This window comes from Akebia trifoliata, chromosome 4 (assembly GCF_017979445.1).
Source record: "Akebia trifoliata isolate Shusen 1 chromosome 4, ASM1797944v1, whole genome shotgun sequence".
Taxonomy (NCBI): domain Eukaryota; kingdom Viridiplantae; phylum Streptophyta; class Magnoliopsida; order Ranunculales; family Lardizabalaceae; genus Akebia; species Akebia trifoliata.
Window position 1 is genome coordinate 41,986,876 of NC_141378.1, and position 16,643 is coordinate 42,003,518.

Below are 16,643 nucleotides of genomic sequence, written 5' to 3' on the forward strand. Positions count from 1 at the left end.
GAGGTATTTTCATACTTTAAAACTTTTGTTGGTGCGCCAAACTCAGGGGATTTAGAAAGAAGACCCTTCAACAAGGTGCATTAAGAAATTTTCTAAAACAGAGTTTTGGGGATTTAGAAATAAGTCCCTTCAACAGGGTGCATTAAGTAATAGTCTAAAATAAAAATACCCACGTTTTTCTTGAGTTAAAGTCAGCAGTCAAGGTATGCAAGACTAATTTTTCAGGATAAACGGAGGTACCTCAAATTCATCTAATTATTAATAGAGTTAAACAAAAATAGTCACAAAAAAAAAAAATATATTGAATAAAAAACAATCAATTTAAATTTCTCTGCATGTTCGATAAATCAATCAAACAAACAAAACAGAATTTAAATAGAGACCCAACCCTTATCTCCTCTCTCTCTCTTCATGTTTATTTTTTCTCCGATTCGAACTCGGGACGACTCAGTCGAAACCTTGCTTGCCATCTCCATGGATTCTCCAGAGTAAAACAGTCGTACCCATTTGGGGAAAAAAAATGAAAAAGAAACAATCCCACCAACTCGTTTCCCTCAATTGTGGGTTAAATTAGTGGACCCAACTCGGTGAACTCGGCCGAGTTGAAAGAATCCTATACTTGCTTGACTTTTCTTTTTCCAGCTTCGTTACTTCAGTCAGTTTGACTCAGCTCAATAACTTATAGCTCGGACGAGTCGAAACACCGAGTAAGACTCAGAATTTCATTATTAAGTCCGGACGAGTCACTTACCATGTAAGCTTCTCAGCAGGTCCATGTAGCAACGGCCGAGATTCAGTCCAGAAATCGACATTGTTTCTCAAACCCACATGGAGATATCTTTGGAAATCTTCAAGATTCGCCAACCGAGATGAGTTGCTAGACTCGGATCGTGAGATGAAACGGACGATTTCTTCGAAGAGCGACTCGTCACATGGAATCGCTAATGGTCCATCCTTGGTAAAACCATACTCTTCTTCAGCTTGAACAAGAAGTTTCTTGAAGACTGGATGGTTCAGGTACGTCGCGCGCACAACAAATCTCGTACAATCGCTTCCCACAGAAACCGCCACGTGTCCAGCTGGCACATCAGACGGTATCCTGTGAGAGATACGAGCTGCCATTGCAGCTTGGTGACGCCATCGCCGGAGCATTTGCCGGAGTCTGACAATATACCGGGTTTTGCTACATTTTCCGATTCGTGCTGACATTTCCGGTCAAAAACAGAGACGAAGATGAATTGGTTTTTGGGAGAGAGAGTATAAATGGGGTTTGGTGGCTTCAGAGAGGAGAATGAAGGTTTTATAAGGTTTACAGTACTAAAATACCCTAAATTTTGGAGATAATTACGAAGATAGGTTTATGTTTTGGACCTAGGTACGGTAAGAGACCATGTGAAGTATAGTCCATGTTGTACTATTAATTTATTTATATTTTGAAAAACTTAAGTAGTTGATTAGAATTTCTGTCATCATGGGTCGGGTTTGTATTGACCCATTAGACCGAATAGAATTTCTCTTCCAATTTAGGGAGATGGATTGGGTTTGGGTGAGTGAACCGTTGAGCCAAGAATGCCACTTAATAGCACCAGTATCTACAAGTTTGTTGTGGGTTCAAAGTGACCCATTAGGAATCATGGGTTCTGATTGATCCATTAGGGTGAAGGGATGATCCGAACCTTATTAATATGGGTTTAAAATGAGAAGAAAAAACAGGTGAGTCTAAGTGACTCTTAAGTCTTAACTTGAGTCAAACTGACTCGTATCAGTCTTACACTGAAATAAATAAGGGACCGACTTGTAGCACACCAACCTTGAAAAATAACTCTTTTCTATAACCACGATTTTAACTTACTAGTACTAATTGCACTTCATTGCTTGTAGATTAATGTTATAGTGACCTCAGTGGGGGACACACAGGAGACGTGGTGGCGCGTGCATACCCATAAATGTGTTTTCTCCAAGATACAACTAAAAAGCATCTACAAATATACATTTGCCACCACGTCAAGTGTCCCCTATTGAAGTCATTCTAGCACGACTCTTACTGATAATTTTAAGATTTAGTAAATTGTAAACATGCTTGTTATACAACCAAAAATTTCTTACAAAATTATTGAACAAAAAAAAAAAACAATTATTTATGTGAGCATGGTTAAAAATGAAAAATAATTAATAAAAGAATGCAACATTTTAATTTCTTACAAAAAACTCCTATCCCCAAAAAAAAAAAATCTTTTGAGCTTGATCCAAGGTCTTGAAAATTGATGGCTACCAAACTTCCACCTAACTCCAAATTAAAATAACAGTGGAAAATAACTTTAAAAATAAAAAATAAAAAATTGAACTTCTTAGAATTTTGTACTCTACAACCCTGAAGCATCGTATCATGTTTTTTATGTCACAAGAAGAGTCCAATGACCCTTTGTAAGGGTGAAAATCCTAACTAACCTTTTGAGGCTGGTCCGACTCATTGCTAAATACCATTATGTTTAAAGGTCACATTTTCTATTAAACCAACTATCTTCAAATATTTCTTCTCTATCTTAATAAATTAAATAATTAAAAAAATCACAGAAGAAATCTCTCTCTCTCTCATTTGTTTTGAATCATTAACTTTATCGCTCTTTCTAATTGGGGTTGTTGTTAAATATGAGCACAGATCATTTCAATCAATTTTTTTTCCTTAGTTTATCATGTAGTGGACCTATTAATATTATCTCAAATAGCATTTTTTATCTCTTTTTCGTGCTCAATCTACTCTTTAATCTTCTTCCTAAGTTATACAATTTAGAATCCTTGATTGCGTGGTTGCATTCGTACGTGAATTTGGTGATCTAGTTAGCCTCAAATACTTATACAACAAAGTTTGGTTTAGTCAGGATTACTTACATTTGCCTTGCTTCTTTACATATATAATTATAGAGTTTCAAGATTCATATGTATTGCATGTCATCCTGATCATAGCATCTCTAGTAATGTCGGCATCTGTTGTCTTTCAAATTTCACGTACCACTCATCATATATAGACATCACAATCAACATATCAGTCAAGTCAATCTACTCAATGTTAGATTTCTCATGCACTTAGGAGGTCTACTCTAATCGTTTTCAATGCAAAACAATCCTTGGGGATTCCATGTTCTCAGTATCCTAATCTAATACTTCTACGACTTAGTCCTTCCCTGGTCAACACAAATCCTAAATTCGATCTGGTTCTTTCTTACTCCCACAATTTTAATTCTTAGTAATTTTCATACTTGGTGCCCCAAACGGAACCAATACAACAAAAGCACCCAAGTATCAATGGTGTAAAAGGTGTTTTATCTTTTACATACCCTTCTTTCAAGGGTCCTAGATAATTCTTTTCTCATGACTTTATAATGATTTTTCTTTTTTTTGTGACTGTGGCGCCCTTCTCACTTCCCCAAGTTGTCCCTTACACTAACGTCTTCAAAGCCCACTTTGTGGCAAATTTTACTCCGGTACCCTTCTTTTCAGGTCCTAGTTAATTCATTCTCCCCGAGATTTGAATCCGACCATATATATATTAATGTTGCAAAAAGTTAAGTCCTTATCGATTTGGGCATGACATGTGGATTTAAAATTAGATTATTTTAAAAAAGGGGAACCCATTATTATTTATGTAATTTGAATGAAATGCACCTTGGTTTAATAGTTAAATGAAGATAAAGTGAAGCAAGGAGACGACCAAAGGTTTGAGTGCGGTCCGTGCAGTCTGTATTGCACGAAGGCAAGTACAACCCAACCAATCACATGTGGAGTTTGAAAAATATGAACTCTTTCTCCCCACTTTAACTTCCTTTTTTGCTGTTATAGATTAAGATAGTGAGTCTATTTTTTTTTCTCTTTGTGTTTACTCTAGAAACATTAAAGCAAGAAATCATAAGTCTCCGGACCATAACGCATGTGCAAGGGTGACCCATCCCATCTTTCTTTAAATTTCCAAAACAAACATTCCAAAACACTCCCCCTTACACTTTTTGGATGTGTATGATTGCACATGGAAAACAGGTGGGAAAATGATTTTCCTTGGAAAATATAATTTTCAGGTGTAAGATTTCGCAACTTTGATCAAAATCATTTTCCTATCTAAAGTTATTATCACTCTGGGAGGGAAATGTGTTCTCTCACCTCAATACCAGGAAAACGATTGTCCCGCCTTCTAATTTTTTTTTCTTATGATTACTCCCATTCTTAAAAGACTAATGATAATCCGGCGCACTTTTTTCATACGTCCCCACACGCTTCTTGACCTGGTAGTTACAAAATCATAAAATCCTTTTTCTTATGTATCCTGAAGCAACGGATCTACGGTTCTATGATGGGGGTGTACAGGTACCGGGGGCATCTGAAAAAAGAGCGTCAGATCATCACGATTCTTCTTAAAATGAAAAACTCTCTTTTTTAACATTTTTCTAGGGTCAATTAAGTGAAGAATTCATATTCCATTGAAAATGAATTTCCTGCAATCATTCAGATCTTTAAGTTATTGGAAGGATTATCTATCTATAACTTCTCTTTGTTCTACTTGAGCGAGACATTGTATATTTTTTTCCTAGAAGAAAAAAGAGTTTCTCTTTACCTAAGATCTTCCATCTGCGAGTCGTATTTGTTCCATGTAGATCAAGGTGAAAATTGTGGACTCACAACTATTTTAAGTGAATTAGTTGCCCATGAGTGGTCAAATCAATAGCACGGGTAATAGATAGGACTTGCAATCTAATAACAATGTATAGGCGACGCAGATATGTATTATTTATTTATTTATTATTATTTTATAGGCAAAAGATTTATTAAAAAAGAAGAAAGAATTTATAAGTTCTAGAAGGAACACCTGAAAATAGGAAAGAAAAGAAAACGAACTTCTTGAACTACTCTCCAAAGACATAAAATTTGAGTTAATTTGATTTTCGTCAGTGGGTACGTATATGACCATAATTTACCTAATTGGAGTGGGAATCAATCAACTTGATTTTTACCAAAATTAGTATAGAAAAAAAATCAGAAAAAAGTGGTATATAATAAGTTTTAGTTCTAGGTATAATGGTGCATGTTGGGGTAGAAAATACAATACAATTGCTTGTGATGGTATGTAGCTTATCTAAATACATAGCCAGTAAAATGTACAATTCTAGACATTGAAGATACCAATTTGCTAAGTTGGTTGAAGTTTGTAAGTATTTGTGCAACAACCTGGGTTCAAAACCTGCCTTCACCTACTAATTCCTAATCACTAACATGTTTGTTTATCAAAAACAAAAAATTGACAATTCATAGATACGAATAATCTTGAGACGGAGCACCCAAACCAGAGTTAGAGAGTAGGCAAAAGGTAACCACCAGGGGTTAGCTGAGTTGGTAAGATTGACTGGATTTGCTCTTAGGTCATGCCTTCGAAACTCTATATGCCCTTCCACCAAAAGGTGGCTATTTAATGTTGTACATGTGCCGGGTTGGGATGGCACATGCGTCTTGCTAAAGCAAAAAAAAAAAAAGAAAAAAGAAAAGGAGATAAAAGGGGACTCAAGAGAAACCCAAGATCGAAAAAAATTGATTAATTCAAGATTGATCGTTGTAAGGTGCACAAAGTTATATTTTGATTAGATTCGATTATCGAATGATTCCAAGAATAGTAGATTTAGAAAGTTCATAAAATATGTATGAAACTTAAAAGAATGATTTTGATTGATATCGAGATCAATTAATGAATTTTTAAAACAACAATATATAAGTAGACTGAGATAAGAATTCAATGTGATTTGCTACTTCGATTAAATCAAGTGTTGGGTCGATATCAACTAGCATCTGAAATTACTCATTATTTAAAAAATAAAAGATAAAAAAAACAAGTGACAAATTAAAATAAAAATCGACCAATCACTTTTTAATCAATTGATGAACCATGACCCATGAATCACTCATGAGATCACCTAACTCAAATCAAACCAAATTAATGGACCCAATCATAGAAATAGAAAAATGGATAGTTGATCAGAATATCACATTAATGGTTATTATATTTTTAGAGTTTCATTGAATTTGGGAACCTATGCATGTCTTGATTTTATTCTTATTATCTCCAATTTAGCAGACTTAAACATTAGTTTTTCCAATTAAAATATATTCTCCTCAACACTAAGCATGTGCTTGAAAGTTTGGTTTATATGCAGATTCCGACCATCAAATCTTTTAATATCAGACATCAAAAAATAGATTAATTGAAGGATCTTGTCCTCCAAATCTAGAACTATTTGGACATTTTACCATCCCATGGTTAGGTCACCTGACCCTCCTTTTATTATCCTGATTGTTCAGTGGGCCCATATGTGTGTTGTGGAAGGTAGGATCCATCCCCACAATATCATTAAAGCTTGTAAATCCTTGTTGTTAGGATTGAAGGGTCTTAATCAAAACTAACCTTAACTAATAAAAAATATTACTCAAAATAAAAAAATAAAAAATTTATTATTAAAAAAATGCTATACATGAGGCATTTTTTTTGCTTTAATACTTCATCTTTATACATGATTTTTAAACTCAGTATCGCATCTCGTCTCATTCAACTTCGATATCGAGTCGTCTCAGACGAGTTTTCCGATACGTTTGAGATGTCTCGTGAGATAACTCAAAAAATTAAACGTGAAACGTAAAATTCGATCAAAAAATGACTTTGTGAGTTGGTCTTGTTCAGGTCTGATATCGAGTTAACTCAAATGATACATCTCGATCTTGGACGAGTTTAAAAATCATGTCTTTATACCCAAAAATTATCAAATCGATTGTTTTTTTTACTTTTAAGTATTAAGTATGGTACTTGTTATAGAGATTGTTGTTATGGTAAACCTCAAAATTTACAATTCTATTAAAATCACATTCAAATAAAACATATCAATAATGAAAAAAAATAAAAAAAGAGGGAACACATCAAGTTAAGCCAATTTTTGTTAATAAAGGAAGTTTGAAAATGAATTGCAATATTTCTCTAAGGATAGTTTCATGGATAATGTATTGTATTATTAAATCATCTAACATGATGTTTATATGGACCCCACGTGGTGATCATATATAATTAGAAGAATCCTGAGGTGTTGGTCACTAATACCCATCAAACATATTACATATTTTGTGGCCCAACAATCAAAAAAATCCAACCCACCCATTGTTGAACCTGTACATAAAGTTAGTCTCTTTCACTCATGACAACGTTTCGGACCTGTAGGCCCGACTAACAGGGGCGAGGCAATTAAGCTCTCTCGCCCAAATCCTTCGGGTACATGCAATACCCCCGCAAACCACACGTACTCAAATTTTAGTGTTAGTTATCACATACCAATCTAATTTTTGCAAGAGTCGTGTTGGAGTGACTTCAAAATTGGACCTCATATCGCATATCTTGACGTGAAAGTGGATAGGAATCATAGATACTTTTTCATTTGTATCTCGAGAAAAATCATCTATGATTCTCATACACTTTCACATCAGGGTGTGCAATGTGAGGTCCAATCTTGAAGTCACGTGGGTCAATTATAAGGTGAAGTATATAATACAATTGAGGATAAACACGCATGAGAGGTATTAATGTTGAACACATTATATTTCTCACACATCACATTTTAGTAAACCTAAAAGATTTAGGGAATATACGCGGGGTTGATGCTTAGCAATTATTATTAACTATTCAAAGAGAAGGGTATTTTCGAAATTAAGTAATATTCAAGGTCCTTTTAGAAGCCCAACTGCTTCACTCACATATAAAAATCTTGACCTACGACGTGGCACCCCTATCTTTCCAACTAGCGGTTTTGGATATATGCATTATGTAGCAAAACCGTTGGGTCACATCATTCACAGAACCTAACGTGGCGTTGTTTAAGGAGGCATGATAACCGGTCTCATGGTGGGGCCCACTTGACATGTCGATAAACATTGGTCAAGACCGTCTAGGTTCGACGTAACTTAGTTGTATACGTAGTGCGATGGACCATGATGTATGTTGGTCTTAGTCGTTTGATAGCTAAAGAGAAAGAGTGATCTGGTGGAACTGAATTACATGTGTTCCCATGAATCAATATGATGATCAAATAGAGTTTCTCGAGATGTATCACACTCGATTTGATTGGATATGTTAATTGTGAATGGAGTAAATCCGATGCCAAATTATATCAAATTCAACTAAATCTAAACAAATTCAATAGTCCTTGACGTCAAATTTATCCATTTTTTCACTTAGTGTTAATCCCTTCGTACAGCTTGTTCACAGATGTTAGATTTGAATTTTTTGAGTCTCGTTTAGATCATCAGGTGTACCTTAGCCCTCGTTATAGTGCTTTGACTAAGACTCTACTACTAGAGGGTGTCCCCATCTTCATCGATGAATCCACTTTTTTCTTCATTTTCCATGAGTATTGTACTATGCATGATTTGATTTTTCGGTACATTCCTCAATGATTCTTACATAGTCTAATGGAGTGATTGGTTGTCTTGCATCAATCGTTCTATGAACTTTTTATTTTTCAAGAGTGTTGCATTATCATCTCGTGCATTTCTCTAGTTTGCTCTGGAGCAATTCAATCTCTGGGGTGCAAAGCACGTTCATCGTGGGCTCCATTCCAATTTACCTAAAGTGCACGTTCATCGTGGGTTCCATTCCAATTAACATTCTCCCTAATTTTCGTGGCATCGTGACTTAGTCCTAACCATTCGTACCATTTCCCCTTATTGCAAGTAACGTAGAAAAAAAAGGAAAAGTTAATCGTACGCAGGGAAAGTATATAGAAAGGAGAACTATAGAGGGATTAAAGGATAGTTTCCCACAGACGGTGCCCAGTAATGTGGGTAGCAAATCTTCTTCAATAATGATTGTGCTACTTTCCTATCACTTGCTTACAAATGCAAGTTCTTAATTCATTACCCTCCATTCACCTTGTGATATCACTTTGACAATCAATCAAATCATTAGAAATTTTGACAGAGTAACGAAACTCCTTGATTCTTTGGGAGTAAGTCCTGCAGAAATCAATCACATTTGTCTAATCATCATCATTGCACATCATTCTCATGAGGTTGAATTATTGGGAATGTTTTCCTTATCTAGAACACGTGTTGATTTTTGGGAGTGGTGTGTGTCCTCTTTGTTAGGTTTCTCAAATAGATACTTTTCCTCTATGTCATTAAATGTAAGTTGCTTAGGATAAAGATGTCCATAATTCTCGGCTCTTTGGACAATAACCCTTTCCATTTATCAAGTTAATCTCAAAATGTGACATCCAATTAGTTCTCAACTGTTATCTCGTGTCAGACGAGGTCAAATTGTTTAGGTCAATTTAAAATTATTTATTAACACATTAATTTATATTTAAATAATTATAATTTTTTAAATTAGGTGAATTAGGAGATGTAAATTGACAAAATCTTTTATTTTTTCATATAAGTAACAAAGCTTTAAATTATTATAAAAAATAATGAATATTTTGTACCAAAGAACATAAAACCCAGTTTACTTGACAGTTTTTTTTTATTTTACTTGATGAAATCTAGTCAATGTGATGGACAAGTCAAATTGACCATCTGACTCGTTGAATAGCCTTTGAGACTTTAGTCAACGAGTTTTTAAATCATGATTCTTTGAGTCTTGAAATCAATGTTGGGATCAATCCACAAATACAGTTTCTCAATTATTAAGTTTGAGGAAGATAATAAAAGATTAGTTAGAGGGTTTAAGAAAATGATTAAAAACATAGAGACAAACATTAAACATTGTTAATGACTTGGGAATCTCTTTATGTTTTTTATCCATTAGGCTTTTTTGGTAGTTAAGTTGGTTTAAGGCCGGCCATCTTTCTAATGCTGCTTAGTTAGCACATGCCATGCACATTAAGTTCATATTTTTTTATATAATAATTCTCAAAACTGTTGATTGTTGTTGGAGTCAATCTCACTAACTTCAAAAAACCTTAATATTACTTTATTTCATGAACACCAACAGAGCTAAATTAGGTGTTATGTTTAGTAGTTTTAAATATGTTTAAGGTATTGTGTTATTATTAAAAAAACAAGAACAAAAATAAAAAACAAGTGATCACAAAATTCCAATGACGTGTCTTTATACTTAATAGTGGTTTAATACTTAATGCATGGTAATAAAGCTGAAAGTGTTTAACAAAAATGATTATATATACTTGCGCGAACGTTGCATTATCAAATGGATCACTCCTTGTCATCGACATTTTATTACTATTACTTGGTCGGCGATAAGAATCATATTTCACTTTCAAAACAAACGATTGTGATGGGAGGATATTTTATAGGGATGCCCAAATGAAGCATTTCCCCCAGTAGCACGCACTAACTCTTAGAATAACTATTATTTAAAATAAAAAAAATTTATAACACGATTATCCCACATCCTTTTTGGTGTGAGAGTTGTCCATGCAGTTGCACACCCAGCCCCATGGAAGTTTCCCAACATCCAACAAGGTAAATCGGGAGGTGACCCAATTTTGAACATATGCCCAGATAAACAAACCACTGTTGCTAGTTTTACCATAGAACCAACCTCCAGGGTAATTTACTAGGAGATTTTTTTAAAATTGGGTGTGAGAAACAATAGTGATAATAAGAAAAACAAAAAATTAGAAATAAAGAGATAATAGACTCATTTTTTTTTAATATAGTTTGGCAAGATTAGATGTGTTTCATTTCACTATTTCTGTGAAAAGTAAGGCTACAAACTGTCAATTTCATTTTCTCTTAGGAAAATTGAAAATCTCCTTCATAGAAATCCTAAAACAAGTCTTCTATGAATATTAAGTCCGTACAAATACAAAATTATCTCAAAGGAAAAAAATGCACAATAATGACAAGCAACAAACACAAAAATAGAGTTGTGCTACAATGCCCTTTGTTGGAAGCTGCGCTAATGTGGCAGTGCATAAATAACCATAAATTTCTTTCCTTAAGATACAAGTTAAAAAATAATTTTTTTTTATATACTACCATGTTAGCACAATTTTGAACATCGTGTATGTAAATATGTGATTTTTGTGTCCGAAGATCACCACTACGTGGATTTGGAGTTGCCACCATTCTTTTTATAAAAGGGTATGAATGGTCACCCGAAAGATATTTTTGAAAATTTTGGCATCATAGTGACTCTCGTACGAATTAGGACATCAATCCACCTAAGATCTAGGTAAGGGTTCGGTTAGAGAGAAGGGAAGGTGTTAGGCACTCCTCTCTCTCCACCAAAAGGTGGTAACCTTTAAAGACATGGCCATTTTAGAAAATATAAAGACAAGAAAAAAAAACTCGATTAAACGAAAATTTTGTGCTCTCGAATGCAAGGGACTTTTGATATAAATTGTGAGGGTCATCTCATTAAGAAAAGAGACATTTCCATATTTTTGTCTTGATGGAACAACCTTTGAAAAATGTAAGTTTTGTAATTATGGGCCCACTCTCATTAAATGAAGAGGGGCCCAATCACCTTTAGCCTCAAAACAAGTTTTGTAGTGTGTGCACAAAGTGTTTAAGGGTTTAAAATAAATTTTTTTTTAAGTTGTTAGAACTTCTACACTTTCTACCAAACCGAAGTCCGATCTACTAGAGATAGCGGTGGGTGAACATTACATCTTAGGGGTTTTCGAAAATTGAAATTAAAGAAGTGAGGGGGGGGAAGATAGAGAAGGAATATGAAAATGGGAGATAAGAAGAATTAGAATGAAAATCCTACTCTAAACCAACTTTGAAGTTTTTAATTTCTTCTTCCTTCCTTATTATTTTTATTTTTCTTCTTACTCTTCGAATGGGTCATTTTGATCTTGATCTTGAAGTGTTGAGACTTTAAGGATGAAAGTCGAGATTGATGTGGATTGAGATGTTTGTAATGTGAAGATTTGAAAGAGATGAACTTTATGATTGATAGTTGTGGATATTGAAATTATGAGTTGAGTAGAGAGATTGGAAGGGGTAAGAAAGATTGAGAGTTGAAAGGCTTGAGAGAGGGGATTAAAGTATAGGTTTTTCAAAGGGTGAGAGGGGTTTTTATAGGGGTTGAGGGTTACTTTTAGGGGTAGGATGGTCCAAAATAGAAAGTGGAAGATAATGATATGGGATTTGAAGGATTTTGATTTGAATTTAAGTTTAATGGAGGATAGAAGTGGAAAATGGTGCAAATGGGTTGTATCTTGCAACCCATATAGGTTAAGTGTTAGATGATGTTAGGGGATGTGGGTGTTGGTTAGAAGAATGTTTAAGGAAGGTAAGTCTTGATATTTTAGGAAGGTGGAGGAGATGATAACACATGGCAAAAGAGGTATGGGGGCGTGGATTAGGTGAGTTGATTAAGAAAATTGGGAGGGGGGGATATGAAGATGACTTGTGAAGTGTCTTGATAAGAATGTGATGGGATTAGGTGGTCGCATGTGGTATGATGTGGGAATAATGATGGGGTGATGAGAATGATTTCTTTTGGTCTTTTCAAATCTCACTTTTCATCTTTTCAAATCAACCATCCATTTCCAATCTTTCAAAGTCATTCTTTTGGTCTTTCCATTGAAAACCATCAAAGTTCATTCAAAAACAAGGTCCCAGCGATGTACGGGACCAAAGCTGTTAAAAACAAGGAAAGCTGGTAAAAATTTGGCTAAGTGTCGGAAACTCAATTTTTCAAAATTCTCGAAATTGAAAACGATTTTTTTCAAAATGAAAGTCTCGATCATGAGATTCGATACCATATAGTTTTTATATCTAATTCAAAGTAATGCGAAAGTTATTACATTTTGAAAACTTGCTGAAAAAGTCAAAATTTACGTTTTGTTCTTGAAACCAAAATTCAGATTTTGATCCTTTGAGATTTGGTTCTTGAAACCATTCCCATTATTCCGAAATGGGGGGGGTAAAACCTTAATTTCATTATAGAACTTAAAGTAAATGAAAAGTAAAAATTTACTTAAATGTTTTTAATGAAATGAAGGGTGGGAAATCTAGTATAGGTAATGGGGAGATCAAGGCAAAAGTCAGAACACAGTTCTGAAGATAACTGTTTCTGTCGGTGGCTGAATCAGAATACTGTTGGTGGAATCGACAGAATACTCATCGGCAAGTGTCAGTGGGACCGACGGCATCCGCCGACAGAATAAAAATTTCTCGCAGTTCTGGATTTCGTCGGTGGCAGAAACCTCATTCTGTCGGTGGGACCGACAGAATGCCTTCGGCAGGTGCCGGTGGCACTGAACCTTCCCGCCTACAGCCTGAACCTTACTCATGATTTTTGGATTTTTCAATCCCTTCTTTGGATCTTTGTTCCGTTCTTCAAACCCCTCAACCCACTCACAAATTCAACATTTAAAACATATATAAAACACATCAAATCCTTATTTCTAGCATGAAGTTCAATTCAAACAAAGATTTCTACGATTTAAAACAAACAATAAGTTTTGTTAAATCAACCTAAATGCACATTTTCATAAATCTAAAGTTACCAATAGGAATTGAAAGTCCCCTACTTGTTTGTGATTGTCAATGGTGATGAACTCGTGCAAGGACCAATGTTAGATGGCTCGAGAGTCGAGGTTGGACTGATTTGGATGCAAAATAGGCGAGGGTTTGCAAAGCATTTGACGACGATGCTCTTCTTCGTTTCTATAATAAAGGGTAACTCTAACTCCTACTCGATGCAGCCTTTTGATAGAAGATGTAGAGTTTCCTTCGCACTATATGACTGGTGATTGATGGAGGGTAGGGAAAACGAACGATAATGAACGACCCAAGATGGTGAAGTTGTAGCCCTCGTCGTGGCCGACAACTTTGCCTTCTTCGTCGAAGTTCAACTCAACCTCGATCGCGTAGAACTTGATAGGAATGGGTTGAAACACTTGGGTTGGGAAGTAGCTACCGTTTGGTTCTTTGGAGAAGAAAAGAAATGAATGAAATAAAAGAAAATCAGATTTCTTTTATAACAAAGCTGAGGGCATACTTGTAATTTTCCCATCATTTCTAGTTTCGATCGTAACTTAACCATTCGGACTCGAAAATTGACAAGTGAGTATATCATTTCGAATAATTTTTCATTACGGACCTAACGGTGTCATCAAATCTTTCTAATTCTCGCTCTAACGAAATTTTACTATTTTGGGTCCCACTTAACGCGAAATTCGAGGATTTGTTAACTTTTTCCTCCGAACTCAAATTCGAACTTGTTTACAGGTTAATGTATATATTCCGATCCTTTTGAATCTAATGATGAAGTCGGTTTTCTTTGAAATTAATCATAGCAATATTCGAGTATTTTACTCTAAATCTCTTCTTCGACCTTTTCCTCCAAATCTCACCATTCAATTTTCTCGAGATATGAGTTGAAAATCCAGGGTGTTACATGACATGTGTAAATGTAACATAATAAGTAAAAAGTAGACCTTGAATTTTTTTAATAAATAACTCATAAAGTAAAGGTAAATGAAAAGAAGTAGAAAATGTTTTTGGGTGCATAAATAAGATGGTGACATGTGTAAAGTAGACATTGATTCTTACCTAAATAACTCCAAAAGCAAGCAAAGAGATAAATTTGAAATTTCTTTATTAGAGTGTACATGCGTCCTCTTTTTTGGAAAGGTATGAGGCCATACACTTCTACGATTTTGATAAGAGTAATGGGCTTAGGTTATGGATTTAGAACATAGACTTAGGTTGAATGTTTGATTGTGGGTTAGGGTTTGACTTATGTTTTAGAATGGGTTAGGGTTTAGATTTAGGTTATGCGTTTTGAAAAGGGTTGGATTTGGGCTTAGGTTATGGATTTAGAATATGGACTTAGATTGGCGATGGACTTGGAATGAAAATGTGTTAGGTTTTGAGTTGAATGGGCTTAGGTTAAGGTAGTACGCCAGGAAAAAGATTTTAGTAGTAAAAAGGATGACTAATGCATGTACATGTGAGAAAATTATCAAGTGACACTAATATGGACCATGAGCCTAGTAAAGGCCTTTCCATTTTTATGGATGGGCTTGTGCGAATTAGGGTATCTACACATGATGTCCAACGAAGGCAGTCCAATATTTTCCTAAGAAATAAAGTGTTTTTCTTTCCATCTTAGTTATGTATACAATGATGTACATGCCTCATTATTTGAAGTGAACTATGTGTGTATGTTTTTTTTTTTTTGGGGGGGGGGGGGGGGGGGGGGGGGTTATGTCTTTTGGAATTAACATTTGAGATGTATTGCACAAACTATTTATTGATTTACTCTTCTTCACTTTGATATCTTCATTGGTGGGGTATTTACCAAAAATAATATGATCAATTTTAATTTAGTTGGAATTGAATGCTCATCAACATTTTTCTCTCTTATTTATCTACTTTTCCATCTTTAACTTTAGAAAGTTCATCTACGTTTTATGATTCTTTTTTCATTGATTTCAATTACATCTGTCTTTGTCATCCTTGGGATCACGATCAAATTTCTTTTATATTGAACTGATTGAAAATATGTATGAGTTTCTTTTTATTTCTAACAATTAATTTGTCTCTTTAGATCTTCTAATGCTTATGTCATCTATTATTCAAGATATATTATAATCTCTATTATGGGTCTACTTGCCGTTCATATTGATTTCTCTAGCAATATCAATCATCTTCTTACCTCAAGATGACATGTATACGACGGAAGATAAAATCTTTTATCTTTTGTCCATTTTAAATATATTCAGTCAACACATTTTTTTTCATTTCTTTCGTTACTATGCCTAGTCATTTTTATTCTTATTATTTTTCCTGTGATTATATATATATATATATATATATATATATATATATTAGTGTTTGATCTGGACTAAATTGATAATCCAACATAATTTATTGGAAATTTGGTTCAATGAACCAGGTTGAAATGAATGAATCTTATTCTTCAACCCCGAAGGGTTGGCTCAATGGCAATTTTGGATCGGTAAGCGGTTAATGCTTGTAGATCGTGAGTTTGATACCCATTATGAGCATTAATTCCTTAGGGGACACATGCAATGGTGCACCCTCACTTACTTGGTGCGTGTGATGTGCGAGCGTTGCACGTGCCTCGGGATTAGTCCTTAGACAAAACCATAGTTTATGAATTAGGCAAAAGCCCAAATACAGGTCTGGTCTATTGTCTACAGGGATACCGAGTATCGAAAAAAAAAAATTCTTATTTTACTATTTAATTATGTCCATTGCCATATCTTCTGCTACTAATTAATTTATATTTATACCTATTACTTTCACTATCTTAATTCACATTCTTTTGAATCTTCCACTTGCTCTTTCAAAATCTTCAATTTCAATTTCTTTTAATTTGGATTATAATTGAAATTCATTAAACGTTCCCAAACCATCTAATGGACTGAATGAATCTCGGCATGTGAATTGAATGAAAGGATTTATTTAAGAAAGTGATGGATTTTTACACCTACTACCTGTAGAAATCTGATTTATTAAGTATTTTTGGATGAATATTACATGAACCCTGATAGGATATTCACTGGGATTACACCAACCAAGATAAGGAAACTAGACTAACATAAATAATCTAATTTACCTAATTGATACTAATTGAACCTAATCGATGCAAATCTAAATCTTCAAGATATGTGATG

At 34.4% G+C, this 16,643-nt stretch overlaps 1 pseudogene; it reads right to left on the minus strand.

The window, feature by feature from the left end:
* Positions 1-388: 388 nt before the first annotated feature.
* On the minus strand, positions 389-1,262 carry LOC147405056 (protein SMALL AUXIN UP-REGULATED RNA 12 pseudogene; annotated as a pseudogene).
* Positions 1,263-16,643: the final 15,381 nt, after the last annotated feature.